General features: G+C 40.1%; 1 protein-coding gene across 5 annotated transcripts in view; it reads left to right on the top strand.

Moving 5' to 3' along the window:
* Window positions 1-14,844, top strand: part of Adcy2 (adenylate cyclase 2) — a 370,478-nt gene that overhangs the window by 106,680 nt on the left and 248,954 nt on the right. The gene's annotated exons all lie outside the window — the stretch shown is intronic.

The following is a 14,844-nucleotide window of genomic DNA, read 5'->3' as shown; positions in this document are numbered from 1 at the left end:
AACAAATGTGGCTGTGGTATGAACTTGTGAGGCTAAGAGTCACAGTTATGAACAACACTGTGCATTGGAAAGGGAATTTTATTTTGTTTCTATTTTCTGGTGACCCCAGGCCTTGTGCATGCAAGGTAAGTGCTCTACTACTAAGCTACATCTCAGGCCCTGGAAAAGGGATTTTGAGACAGGGCTCATGTGAGTCCTGCATGCTCTGACAAAGCTATTTTTTATGCACTTTATGGGTTGTTTCATTTGTAAACCAGAGATGGAACTAGAGGCTTACCAATGGGCCTGTAGGAATCTCCCTTGTTTTGAAAACTTTCTAGGGATCCATTTTGACAGAATTCATCTCCTAGTGCTCATGATATCTTGTTCCTCAGGACTAGCTAGACTTTGCATTGCTGTGACAAAGTACCTGAGCAAAACAACTTAAGGGCAGGAAATTTACTTTGGCTGACAGTTCACAGGTTACAGTCTGTGATCACTTGACTCTGTTGCCTCTGTGCTCATGAATGATGAGGCAGAATATCATGGTGACAGGAGCATATGGCAGAGCCAAGTGACTCCTTACCATGTGGTAGAAGGGAGGGAAGGGAAAAGGAAAAGGAAAGAGGCAGGGAGAGAGAGAGAGAGAGAGAGAGACATTTACTCCCAGAACAACATATACCATCCAAGGGCACATGCCATGCCCAGAGACCTACTTCTTGCATCCATACCCTATCTCCTAACTGCCCATTCAGCTGTTAGCTCAATGGATTAATCCATGAGCTTCAGGGGATTTTTTTTAGATTCAAACCACACCAGCATCCTTGTCTGCACTGAGTGTGAAGACAGTGGCCTCCAATTATACACTGTGCATTGGAGCTGTACCACCTGAGACACCGATGGAGGCTGGCCAGGAGCTAATCAAATGAAAGAACAGAGATAGAATGTTGTATTTTGAAGTATTTAACTGACAAAGATTATCTATGTCCAAGGTACACAGACAGCATAATGATTTGATACACATATGCATTGTGTATCAATGAGCAAATTAGTCAACACATCCATCACCACACATATTGTACCTGAGGTCCCCTGAACTTTTAACCTTATGCAGCTCTCACTTCTCCCAGCCCCCAACTACTCAAAAGAAAAATATTCCAACTATACTTGGGATGATGTTTGAGAAATTCTCCTTTGTACTGATGTTCTGCCCCAGGTCTCACTTCTTTTTACTACATTTCACAGCCTTGCCTCGGTGTATTTATGGGGCATTTCTCCTTTCTCCTGTCAATTCTACCCTCCTAGTAAACTCAACATTAGGTGGGCACATCCACATCAGTGTGTGGGTGTGTTTTTTCAGTAGCACCAAGTACACAATCTGCTCAGTGAGTTTAAATTCTGGGGATAACTGTGGGAAAGTCCTCCTTCACCAGCAGAAGGACCATCAAATATTTCATGGTTCACAGCACCTTCATGGTTTGGAGCTCCCCTGGAAAACATCCGTGAACACTTTGTACCTATCTCTTCATTTCCTTCATGAATAGATGAAGTCTCTGCTGGCACAGATGTAATAAAATAAATCTTAGAAGAGAAGAAACGGTTTTAAACCCTGTCCATAAGAATCAAGCGGAGTTTAGAAAAGGGAAAAGTAAGTGCTTTACAAAGAACAGATGTACTCTGGGTCATTGCATCTGTATTGTGTTGTGTTGTCTAAAATAATTTTATCTTCTTGTGTTAGTAAAAAAAAAGATGGAAAAATGTAACCTTCAATTTTTATTTACTCATTCACTAAAACCAGCAAAGAAAAAAATACTTCAGGTGAGTGAGCAGATAGCCAGTGATAAGATAATTGTGTAATAGCAGAAAGAATAAAAAATGCCTCATTATTATTTCACAGAAGAATAATATTTAAAAGAAAAGAACATGTAGTCCATTCACCATGCCTTCAGAAATGACTTTGTAATGATTTGATTGCAAGCGCTGGGAAAGGTAGACTATGCCAATGGTTTTAAAATGGAAGGCTTGGAGATAAACATCAAAGTATGAAGAAAAGAGCTTTCACTCCTTTCAACAACTGCTGGAAATATAACCTAAAAATACCACTGGCTTGACGGGGGAAAGAAACACTTTATTGAAACATGGTATATAAGTTAGAATGCTATGAATTTGTTGGTTAAATTGCTATGATATATTTTTTAAAAAACAATTCTGTGTAAAGCAAAAGGTGAATGGAAAGAGATGGCCAGCACCACCCTGCCTTCTGAACTACAACAGAAGAAAGCATTTGGTTGAGCACAGGTCCATAATAAAATTTTTGTCTCATTTTGTAACTTTGACACTGGCAATCTGCTGAAAGCATGCAGTACTTATCTGTTAACCAAAATAATGACTGAAGAGAAAACCTTGTTCCCTTTCCATATTGCATAACGGAGTTCATTGTTGTTAGGAAGTTTTTTTGCCAGCATTTGCCTTAAAGTACATAGTCAATAATTAAAAATTCTGGGTGGTATTGCCTAACACATTTTAAACTTAAAGTATAATCTTTAATACATTTTTAACTTTAATTATGAAATGATCACAGACTTACCAATAAGTAGCAAATAAGTACAGAGAATTATTTTTTCCTAAACCATTTAAAGATAATTTGCTGATCTGATGTCTCTTCACCCCAAATGCTTTAGTGTGTGTTTTCTACAATGCCGTTCTGCGTAATACAACTGTCAAAGTTGGAAAATTCATACTGGTCTGTTACTGCCACCTCATTCTCAGGCCCTGTCCAAGTTCCCCTGCTTTGCCAACAGTGTGCTCTCTAGTGGAAGTGTCTAGCTCAGAATCATGCATTCAACATGGTGTCCAGTGTGCTTGGCTTCCGCCTGGAACAGTTCTTTTCTTTGGCCCATCATGAGCTTAACACTTTGGAAGTGTGCAGATGCATTATTTTGTAAAATATCTTCCAATTTGATTTTGTCTCTGTTTCCTTTGTGAACAGACTCAGGTTCCTCATTTTTGTCAGGAAATCAGTGATGGTGGGTGTGTCGTCATAGAGTCCTACTGGGGGCTCATAAATCTACTTTGTCCTGTTGCTAATGGTGTTGATTTGTGCAATGCCACTGCCCTCCAGACTTTTTTATTTTGAAATTAATGTTTTCCTCTCTGTTAGTACTACTTATGTGGGGAGGTACTTTGAAACTAGGCATATATCTTGTCTTTCATCAAACTTTCAATTGATTCCAGTATATGCATAAAGTCTTGTGTTTTCTATTTCATTTGATAGATAGTAAGCCATGATCATCACTTCATTTAGATGCCCACACAGTCTCAGATTTATCCAGTGGACACTGTGAAACTGAGGTCTGTACTTTTGACATGTCCCCATCATGTTTGGGGCACTTTCTTACTTTCTGGCACAAGTTGGTTTAGGATCATATTGTTTTTCCCTGTGCCAGCCCTGTTTTTTTTTTAGCAGGGAGTTCTTTAGAGGCAAGATCTGGATATTAGGTGTTTTTGTTACTGTGTAGGGTATTATTTCACCAAATGGAAGGTACCCACACAATTACAGCTTTGTCGATATATATATATATATATATATATATATACTTAGATAACAAATTCTTTGGCTTTATATGAATATTTCCCTTGGCCAGCAGAGAAAAAATAATCCCCTGTGATTCCTGATTCTCTCATGATTCCTGATCTATTTGCTTATGTGATCAATCACTGAGGTTATATGTTTCCTGTCTTAATTGCTAACTCTCAGCCCCCATATGTCTGCCCACTGGGCTCCTCTTTGGATTGCCACCATACCCAGCTTTCTGCCTGCTGTCTTTTGCCATCCCCCAGCTCAGGCTCTGACACTTCATCCATGTGAGGCTGCCATTTGTGTGGGTGTCCCTCTTCCAGCCATCCCCTATGCCTGGCTTCCTCATTATGGACACCCCTCACACCCAGTTTTGTCTCTCTTGCACAAATGCTGCTTCCTGCTTCTCTTGTTCTCTGTTGGTGCAGATGGCTGCCTTCCTGAGCCTCATCTGATTGCCTAGGGACTGGATAACTTGTGAAGGAAGGAAAAGGATGAGGGTGGAAGAGGAAGAGTTGGGACAAGGAGAAGAAAGAGGATGAACAAATTTCAAACACAGCACTTATTTTCAGGAAGGAAAGTTTTTGCTTACTTCGTGATTCACTTTATACTGATCTTTTCAAATTTTCATATAAGTAATTCTTTTCTCTTTGTTTGAAACTACCTGAGTTTCAAACAAATGTTCTTCTGGAATCTGGGATTATGAAGAGACTTGGGGATTCCTTAAGTAATGCAGGGTATAAAATGTGTAAATATCAGGAAACTGAGTAGCAGTTTTAGATTGTCCATATAGGGAGAACATATCATCTCAATATGATAAATTTGGTGTAAATGCCAAAAACTCTGAGCAATTCATGATTAACTAGAAAATAAGGATTTTACCTCTATTGGTTGGATAATAAGCATTTGACTGAAAGTTCCACAACAGAAGCACGGAATCTTTTTTTGCTTACTATTGCATCAAAACAAAGGGAAATTGAGGTAGAGAAGACATGATGAGACTCCACCCTTTTGCTGAGGTGGCTGCCTCCTGGTCTCTGGGGAGGTGGTAAAGAGTAGCCATTGGAGTTGAGAAGGAGCCTGGGGTCATGGCTAGGGCCATGGTCTACATGTCAGTAGCCTGGGTCCAGCCTCAAGCTTGTCTGGGTGTGGCACTAATGCATATTAATTATGCATCTTGCCTGTTCTCCATTTTCTTCACTTTTAGAGGTCACTATCACTGTTAGCAAATAATGAACCAACCTCAAGCAATTTTCACATACTCTTATCTGTAATTCATGATTGCATTTTGTATTTGAAATTTACTTACTCTTTTTGGATTTTTATTTCTTTGGTATTTGTAACATGTTCTGAATTTTCATTTCATATATATTTTTGTTTTCCCATGAGAGGGGGAAGAATTTGAACATAGATTTACTTAAGCATGTCAGCAATATGAGAATCCATATTTATTAAAGATGATAAATTAAAGAGTATTTACTGGTTTTTTCCAAAAGCATTGTTAGTGCATTAGAGAAATTTTACAAAATTCTCTTCTATTCTGTGTGATTTAATATATTTAAGTTGTGATAGATACAATTGGAAAAATTTTATTTCACCTAATACAGCCAATCATCTATGCAAGTATGTAATCAATATCAATGTGGATTTGCTACATAACTGATTCTTTTTAAGTATAATTTGGGAAGTATATATTGGAGACTGGGATTAAATTGCATTTAGGATCTAATCTGAGAAGCTCAAAAGAAAAATAGCAGGTTACCAGCTGCCCAGAGCTGTGGAGGAAACTAATTGCTAGGAATTTGGGTCTCTGTTCCTAGTGTTTTGTCTTCAGAGAAGCATGGGGTCCTATTTTTTTGCACAAGGTGAAAAAACAGGAGACTGGGTCCCTGCCCATTTTGTATATCATGAAGCTATGGAGTAAGTATAATCCAAATCATGTTTTAACAAGCTATTGTTTACCTGTCTAATGACATTAGAATTCGGAAGGAATACTCTAAGGACAGAGAAGAGGTAAAAATAGGAAAGGGCTTCATATGACTAAACCCTAGAGTAAATCTAAGCACATCTCACCCTCTTGCTCTTCTTTCTCTCCTTGCTCCCTCCCCAGCCTGACCCAAAAGCTCCCTGCTCTGGTTGCAGGGACTTTGCACTTTTGTCCTACAAGGGAGAGTTTTGGTAGCTAAAATAAACAATGGCATTATCACTAAATGCAGGATATCAAATCACAATAAAAATGTTCTGGCAACTTCTAGAATTAAAATACAAGGATGTTAAAAACCGACTTTCATATAGGTAATCAACAACTTGACTGCTTTGGGAAATGGATGATGGGAATTGAAGGAACAAGTACAAGCTGAGAAGCCTGTGAGAGCATGAATTTGTTCTTAGAGATGAGATCTGATCAAAGGAGCATGAAAAGGAAGGATTTCTTTAAGAATGAAAAGTAACAGTCATCCATAATCTGTCTTTGTCCTTGTATTGATTCTGTCCTCTGAATTGTGTCCTATGTTTATTCAAAGAAGCGGAGTTTTCATAGCCAAAATTTAATAAATCTATAATAAAGTGTTATACAATATGACATAAATGTCAGTATACATCTATATATCTGTAAATATATGTATACATATCATCACCTTTCTCTAATGATTCACTTGCCATTTTGATGGTGTTCTCCTACTTTCACTAATGTTTATTTTAAGGGAGGGAGGTAGTTTGTAAAAGATGTAGATTCTGACTCTTTATTAAACCAACAGTAATTGCTTGTTGTTGGTCCTAAAAGTCAATGTGAACACCAGCATCCCTGGCAAGGGCTCACACAGCCTAGCCTCCTCCTGTATCCCCACACACAGAATGATGCATCTGCTGGATTTTGTAAATGTAAGGGACTCAGAAAGAATATCACTCTAGTTCTAATGGACTCTGTTTAAAGAAGCAACCCAGTGAGTTAGAGCAGTGGAGAAAGTACATACCTGTTGTCACTGGGAGATATTCCAAGGAGAGACAGAGCTGAAGGTGGGCCTACTTATCTGTAAAATGGGAATAATGACCATGTCATCTTCCTGGGGCATCAGGGATAAGAAATCAGGTGATAAATGAAAAGGACTTAACTGAGCCAGATGCATACTTACCACTCAGAAACATCAGGTGTTAATAATGATGATTGCTTGGTGGCAGACTCACAACACCCCTATTTTATATTTGTGGAGTGCAACAAGGTGGGCAGGCTGGAGACTGATGGAGGAGATGTAATCACAGCAAGAGAGTAATGTGTATCCATCTCACCTCCTGTGGGAGATGAGAGACCCTGATGGCCAGACTTGGGTTAACCATTTCTGGCATCCCTCTCAGCAGTCCATGAGTGTTTGGACATAGCAAGGAGTGTCAGGTGGTAGGAAGAACAAGACTTTTGACTGCAGGCAGAATCTGGGTTTATGTCCCCTTTTTACCTTGTGACTGTGTGAAGTGGACATGGAGGTGGACCACCTAGCTCTTTCTCAAGAAAAGATTGGTTGCCCAGCATTTGGAGGGGTGGGGTTATCAGCACTGGCTTTCATCTGTCAACCCTTCAGGAACTGCCTGAAGAGACCTGCCAGACCAAGGTCATGCTGCCTGTAAAAGGTGGCCCATATCCCTTGACTGATGATCCTGAGGACAAAAATCCCTTCCGTTCTGGCTTAATGAACACAATTCTGGCCATATCAGCTCCAAAGTATTAAGGAGTTGTTCTGAAGTTGTTGGGTCTGACCTGCTGCTCAACTTCTCTGTGCAGTCCTGCTTGCCTCCCTCCCCTTGGATGTTGATCCTAAGGACGTGTTCAAATATGCTCTGAACTCTGCTTCAGAATGTGCTTCCCAGAGAACCCAACCTGCTGCGGTATTGAGCCTGGCAGCAGTTATGGTCAACTTTTGTCTATGGCTGCTGGCCTTGGTGCTGATTAGGTGGGCCATGGTATGAAAAGCCCATTAATGAAGCTGGGTGGTTGCTTAGCGCTTAATAAATGGTAGACAGCAGTAGCAGTTATAATGTATTTTGCTTGGTTTACAAGATTTCATAGAAATCTAAGAGAAGTGGAACATAAAAGTACTTTGGGGAATATGGTTAAAATCAACTTCCAAATTACCTAAGGAGTTGAGTAGGACAAGAGAGAAACACACACATGTGAAACTCAGAACTCAAGTCTGGTTCTGATTAGATGTGCTCTGAGTGGGGCCAATACAGACAGCTTTATCCGGCTAAAGTCCTAGACGCCCGCACTCCCCTGATGAGAGGAGTTAGAATGTTCTGCAAACACCTGAGAGTCTGAGCTCCCTGAGATCAACAGAATGCCTGGTGTAGTGACTTGGATGTAGTGTGACTGTAAATGCTCTTGCAGGCTGGATCCCTCTTAGTGGTGGTGCCACTAAGAGGGGACTGAATCTTGAGGGCACTGAACTAGGGCTTAGTTAGAGAAAATTGATCACTGGGGGCATGGTCTTGGGAGTCTATATCTTATCCCTTTCCAATGTCTGTCTCTGCTTCCTGACCATGATGAGATCAGCAGCTCTTCTGATCACCAGGATCAGCCAGGATGCTATGCCTCACCATAGTCTCAAAAGCGATGGAGCCAGCTGATCAGGGACTGAAATCTCTGAAACTGTGAACTGAATTAAATCTTTCTTTCTTTAGGTTACTTTTCTCAGGTGTTTTCTCACAGCAATGAAAAATTGACCACCTGGCATCAGAAACCCTTGAAACACAAGTCCCTAAATCAACCCACTGGCAGGAACAAAGGGAAGAAATAGGAGAGTAGACATTTACTGAGGCCCTTCACAGCTGGTGTCTTGGATTCTCATGCTACCCTCTCTGGAGTGTCTGTTCCTTCAGTTCTTTTTCCCTCACTGTGGCCAGCCTCCTGGTACCTTTGTAAGTTGGACCTGAGCATCCTACATCTCATTCTGTGGTCTTGGAGAGATGCATCTGTCCAGATCCATCTCTCTGAATTCCTCCTACCATTTACAGCAAAGATACAGTATTGGTTTCCCAGCTCTAGTGTAACAAATAAATGTTGGTGCTTAAAATGACAAGTATATAAACTCATACATTTATTTTCTGACAGAAATGAAAACCCAGGTGTTGGCAGGATTGGCACCATGTAGAGGTTCTGAAGGAGAATCTGTTCATGTCTCTCTTCTAGTTTGTGGTAGTTGCCAACAAACATTGGTGTTCCTTGGATTAGACTTCATAACTCCAATCTATATCTCTTGCTTTACATTTTTCTCTTATGTCTATATGTTCTTCTCTTCATCTTTGCCTCTTCTTCCCTTCTATCTTTCATGGGGATACTAATTACTATAGTTAATGCTTGCTCTAAATCCAGGTCATCTCATTGCAACATCCATACCTTGGTTACATCTGCAAAGACCCTTACTCCAAAAAAAGTCATATGTTGTGCTCCCAGTAGACATAACTTTTAGGAGAGGCTACTGTGGACACCAACACCACGGTTGGATGGAAGCTCCTCTTCTCTCCCTGTGTGGGTTGTTTCAGATTTCTCTATGTGCTCGACAAGGCCAGAGAGCCTACGGCATTCTCTCCTCTGTCAAGACAGTGTTTTGCACTGTGATTTGTGTCATGTGACAATACTTTCTTTGAAGGTATTTGTGGTAAAATAGCAAAATAAAGCCAAACTAGAAGAATTCAAAGTAAGAAACATATGGGAATTCTACCCTTGTTTAAACAAAACTATCAACCATAGGGAAAGCAAACACAATTCTTGCCAGATGAGAGCAGATAGGTAGGACAATTAAACATCCGGAGAGAGAGAGAATGACTCTCAAAGGGTTTTCCGTGAATACAGTTCTTACTACCACATGTAAATCCTCTCTTTGTTTGTGATAGTTTTTCATTTGATCCTTTTCCTTTTCTAAGTATATAATCACATCATTTTCATGTGTATATTCACATTAGAATTTTAAAAATATCCTTTTCCTTCCAATTGCCTTTCAAGGTTCCTCCTAACATCAAGGCTGTGCATGCATGTTTGTCTGTCTTTCAATTTAGTAGGACTACTTTTTTCTCTTTAAGCCATGTGTGAGCTTTTGGGTTAGTTAAATTTATTTTATAATTTGAAGGAATTCAATTTTTATTTAGGAAGTTCTCTCTCTCTCTATTTCTTTCTCTCCCTCTCCCCACCCCCTTTAAAGAGTGACTCTTCATCTGTAATCAAAGGACTTTTTAAAAATCATCCATAGACAAAATTTCTCCACTAACCTAACACCGAACAGTTCCTGAATTACTGGGGTCAGTCTCCCCAGGTTATGTTGTACTTTTCTCTAATTTGCTATTAATCCTTCCTACCCATTCTTATTAAGGATTTGCAGCTGTCTTGACAATGACAACAACAAACACTTAGGCTGTCTTGGCAAGGGCACAGGATGGGTCTAACAGTTTCTCTCATTTGTAAAAACTTCTTTAATCTCAAATGTTTATTTAGATTAGATTAGATTACATATCATTCTTTATTTTGTCTGTGAAAGTACTTCTGTTTAGATTTTCTTCCTCTCTGGGAGTTTTTTGCTCAAAAATATTTTCTTATAAATACAATCTCTGTCATTCAAAGTTTTAATTTTTATTTAGGAATTGAGAAATCTCTTCATGGTTTCAATTTTCTTTGTTTATTTGACCTTTTCTTGGCTAGTTTCTTATTTTTGGGATTTGTCCTTTTTCCTTTTATGTCTAACTCATCTAGTTACTAGTTTGTTTATTTTACTTTATTTCTCTAAATAATGAGTTTGGGATCTATTTATCATTTTTATGATTCTCTGGGTTTTGTTGTTTTATTGCAGTTTGTAGTTTTGCCTTATTAATTTATTTTGTTTTCCTTAATTTTGCTTTGTTTTGTATTTAAAATTTCTGTCTTAGATACTTAATATATTTTTCTTTCTCACTTACTTATGATCAATGAGAGAAAGTATTCAAGACTAAATTTCTCTTTGAAAATGGCTTTAGCTCTATGCTTCAGATATGCTCATTATTTTCAATACATTTTAAATTTTGGGTTGCATTTCATTTTTTGACACAGAGAATCTTTTATTGTTCTATTTTAAAGAATAGATTTTTCTTTCCTGATCTTACTATTAATTTTAGTTTTACTGCATTACCACTAGAGATTGCTACATATCTGTGTTACCTTTTTTTTTTTTGGTGGGACTGGGGTTTGAACTCAGGGCTTCTGGCTTGCAAAGCAGATATTCTATTGTTTGAGCCACACCTCAAGCCCGTTTTGCTGTGGTTATTTTAGAGATGAGGTCTTGCACCCAGGCTGACCTTGAACCTTGATCCTCTCCATCTCAAGTCTCCCAAATTGGTGGGAATACAATCATAAGCCACCAGCACCCAGCTTCATTCTTTCTTTAGTTATTTTTCAGATAGGGTCTCATGACTTTGTGTGTGTGTGTGTGTGTGTGTGTGTGTGTGTGTGTGTGTGTGTGTGTGATGTTGTTTTGTGTTTTGTTTTTCTTTTCATTTTTTGGCTTTTTGCCTGGGGATAGCCTTGGACCACAGTCCTCCTACCTATGCCTGCCACATAGCTGGGATTACAGTTCCAGGTGATGTGGCATCACACCTTGCTTTTTGGTTGAGATGGGGGTCTCAGTAACTTTTTGCCTGGGTTGACCTTGAACCATGATCCTTCTGATCTCTGCCTTGGGATCACAGGAATGTACCACCATGCCCAGCTTCTGCGTGTGTTCCTTCTACGTTTTTATGTCCTTTCAATAAGAGCAGCACACTACTCCTGTACTGCTGTTGCTTGTAGTTCTCCACATTGCCACTGGAGCTCACTGAGCATTTCTTGGGATTAATTACTGTACTACACAGTAGTCAATTCATTCTAGGTTTTTCTCCACAGTCAATGATGATGCTAACTGTGAGATGCTCACACCACAGAGATAAGCTGATCGCTGCCGTTGTGCCTGGCCTGTGTCCTTCCTTCCCCAGTCCAGCCTCCTGGATGTCCTATGTCCCGCAGCCTCTCACCAGCATTCCTACCACTGTGAATTGGTAGGCTTGGCTTTCATACCTTTGAGTAGCAGATCTCCATTTCCTTTCTGCCATCTGCCATCTAGGGAGTTCCCTTCCAGCAGGCATCATCTTGGCTTCCATCTGGGCCCTGCTTGCCTTGAGCATCCATCACTCCCAAGTTGAATACAGGAGACTCTAATTTTCTAATTTTATTGAAACATTAATTGTGTGCATGCTTCCTTTCCTCTTTGTTCTGAATCATTTCCAGGTTGAGAAGAGAAGAAGAGATGCTGTCTTTGGATGGCAAACTGGAAATACTTATTTCTTAAATTTTCCCTTGGTTTCTTAAAATTTTACCTTGAGTGCTATGTCTAAGCCTCAAACTGTAGATCAAGCCTCAAGCTTGTATCCTAGATCTAGGATAAGAAGAGAGAAAGAGAGTGAACAGAGTTTTATTGTAATACAGACTGTTCTTCTAAGAGTCCTACCATGAGGTAGTCTGTTTGGCTTCATAAATTTTATCAGGTCATAGTCTCACTCTGACCAAACAGTCCCTTCTGATCCTTGAGTTTCTCACTTTCTTTCCTTTGTCAGAATTGCATCTGCCAGAAGACAGACCTGCTTCTGGACAGATGGAAGCAGAGCTAAGGTAGAGGTGCTGTCCATCTTTCTGGCCTTAAGTAAACATGGGTCCCTCATGATGTGGAGGTGAAGGTTGCAGTGGGAAGGAACTCGCCCTCAGGCTCCTGTTGTTTGCTTTTATTATTAAATGTACAGAAAGGATTGCATCTTACTTCAGTATGCTTCTCTGTTTCCCTGTCCTTCCCACCCTTCTTCCTGACATACATTCCCTGAGCCCTAAGAGGTCTGTGGAGGAATCACAGCTTTTAGTTTTATTCGTCACTCACTGAGTGTTTAAAGTATTAAACTCGGGTGTATGTGTGACTAAACCCCTGAGTGACTGAATGAATGGGACACAAACATGTGAGCGTGGGCAGAGACGCAGGAAGCATCCAGGCTTTGACATCACCAAGCCTGGCAAATGGTGGACACTTCCTTCTCATTGCCTCCACCCTGCGCGCTGGAGGTAAGGCAGGTGAAGAAGTGGTGTCGTTTTGCAGGTAATCATGGACGGTAACAACCACCCCAGCATCCTGAAACCATTATGTTCTTTTCTTGTTTTCTTAAAGATAAAGCAGCTCCTTACATAAATCTTAAATCCCGTCGGAGCTCTTTAAATTTATGGTATTATAGAAGAATCAAAAGAAAGACACAAAGATGACTTAAGATCTGGAAAATCAGATGTATAAAGAGAAGGCCAAAGATCTGGGTTTAGGTGTTACTGGTGGGAAAATAAGCTAAAATTGAATAGCTTCCAACGGTGTCAACATGACCTGAGAACGAGTGGTGGCTGGATGCCCCATTGCACAGAACACCGAGCAAGTTTTCCCTGGACCAAGTGAGATTACCTATTTCAGCAATTTTCTAATTGCCAGAAAAGCATTTTCAAAACCTCTCAGAACCTTCAGAACCTGGAGGCATGGATTTGATACAAGGTGCCTTGCATGTGGCTCAGGAAGTTTGCTGAGTGCAGCCTTGGTCTTCAAGCGTAATTTGAAGGTTTTGAACAGGTGGAAGGACGTGCCTCTTGGTTTAGTGTAAGGAGGTTCTCTGAGGTCGAGCTGTGTGAGCCTTCCTTTGGGAGATCCACTAGCCACTGACTGCTGGAAATGATCCAGGCCCCATGGAGTGTGGGACCTCACAGTCACACCCCCAGTGGAACACATTTCCACTCACCAGTGGATTTGGTGGTTGTAGAATTGAAGATGATGGCTGTTGAAATAGATGGACCCCAGCAGAGATTATCAAGTGACTTAAACCCACACCTGTGCAGGTGAGATGCAGATTTATCCCTGTCAACCCTGTGCCACACACACACACACACACACACACACACACACACACACACACACACACAAAGTGCTGTGAAGTTGGTTCAGTTGATTGTCATTGCCTTTCTTAGGGAACCCTCCTGATTCTTCTAGAATCCATGATCTTATGACTACAATACTTTCTGGTTCTTTTTGTTGCAAGATCTTTTGTTTGTCAAAACCCATTCTGGATATTTCTACCAGCTGACGTCTGCTTTACGCACTCCTCTAACAGCTGTTTGGATTTTTATGGCTTTTTAGTCAGGCATAGTTTTTTTTTCTTATTCTCTATTTTCTTGTTTCATGTTAACCTAAAGCTTTTAAAGTAAAAACTGTTATGAGTAAAGAAAATATAAGTGGAAGTAAGTACATATAGTAAGCATAGGGACTGCAGTTATTTCCTTCCTTCCTTTAACTCTGTCATGCATGGAACTTGAAGAATGTGGGTCTTGATGGAAAGGCTAGATGGAAGAGTACATGCATTCCTGGTGTTAGAGGAGATTCTTGCAGGAACTCATACAAACTATCTCAAACTTACTTTTGGCCCAATTTAAAGCCTCTCTCTCTCTCTCTGGTTCTGGGGTTTTGAACTCAGGTCTTGCAAACACTCTACCATTTGCCACACCTCCAGCCCTTTTTGCTTCAATTGTTTTTCAGATACAGTTTTGTGCTTTTTGCTGGTGGCTGACCTCAGACAGCAATCTTTCTGCCTACATCTCTGCGGACGTGGGATGACTGGCATGTGCCATCACACCCAGCTTTTTCTTTAAGATTGGATGTTGCTTATTTTTTGCATGAACTAGCCTCTAATCCTGGTCCTCTCATCTCTGCCTCCCAAGTAGTTGGGACTAAAGATGTGAACCACCAAGCTCTCCCCTTATTTATTATTAAAGTATTTTAAAAGCTAATGCTTATAACCATGTACAAAGTAAAATAATTTCCATTTTGTTACTAGCTTTTTGACTTGCATATAATTTAAAAATCATTTTGATGTTCTTTGCCTCCAGGACTCAATATATGTCTTAGGTAGTGGCCAGTTCAATATCTCCATTAAGTATTCCATGGGCATTTCAAGTGGGTTTCTCAAATTCAACTCGATTTTTTTCCAGCTTGTGTGTACTTCATCTCTGGAAGCCTCTCCTGCCCCCAGACTTCCCAGCATTTACATTTGAACCTACTTTGTCCCTCTATCCCTCTCACTCATCCTCCCAGTCCTGGTTCCTTGACTCATTTGTTCACTGAGGATTAGGGATTGGCTGTATGTAATTCCCAGCTGAATGCTTGGCTCATGTGTCCAATAAATGGTAGTCATTTATTAGGTTATAGCTCTCTCTCGCTCTCTCTCTCTGGCAT

Source organism: Castor canadensis, chromosome 6 (genome assembly GCF_047511655.1).
Source record: "Castor canadensis chromosome 6, mCasCan1.hap1v2, whole genome shotgun sequence".
NCBI lineage: Eukaryota > Metazoa > Chordata > Mammalia > Rodentia > Castoridae > Castor > Castor canadensis.
This window is presented reverse-complemented; position numbering and strand designations above follow the sequence as displayed.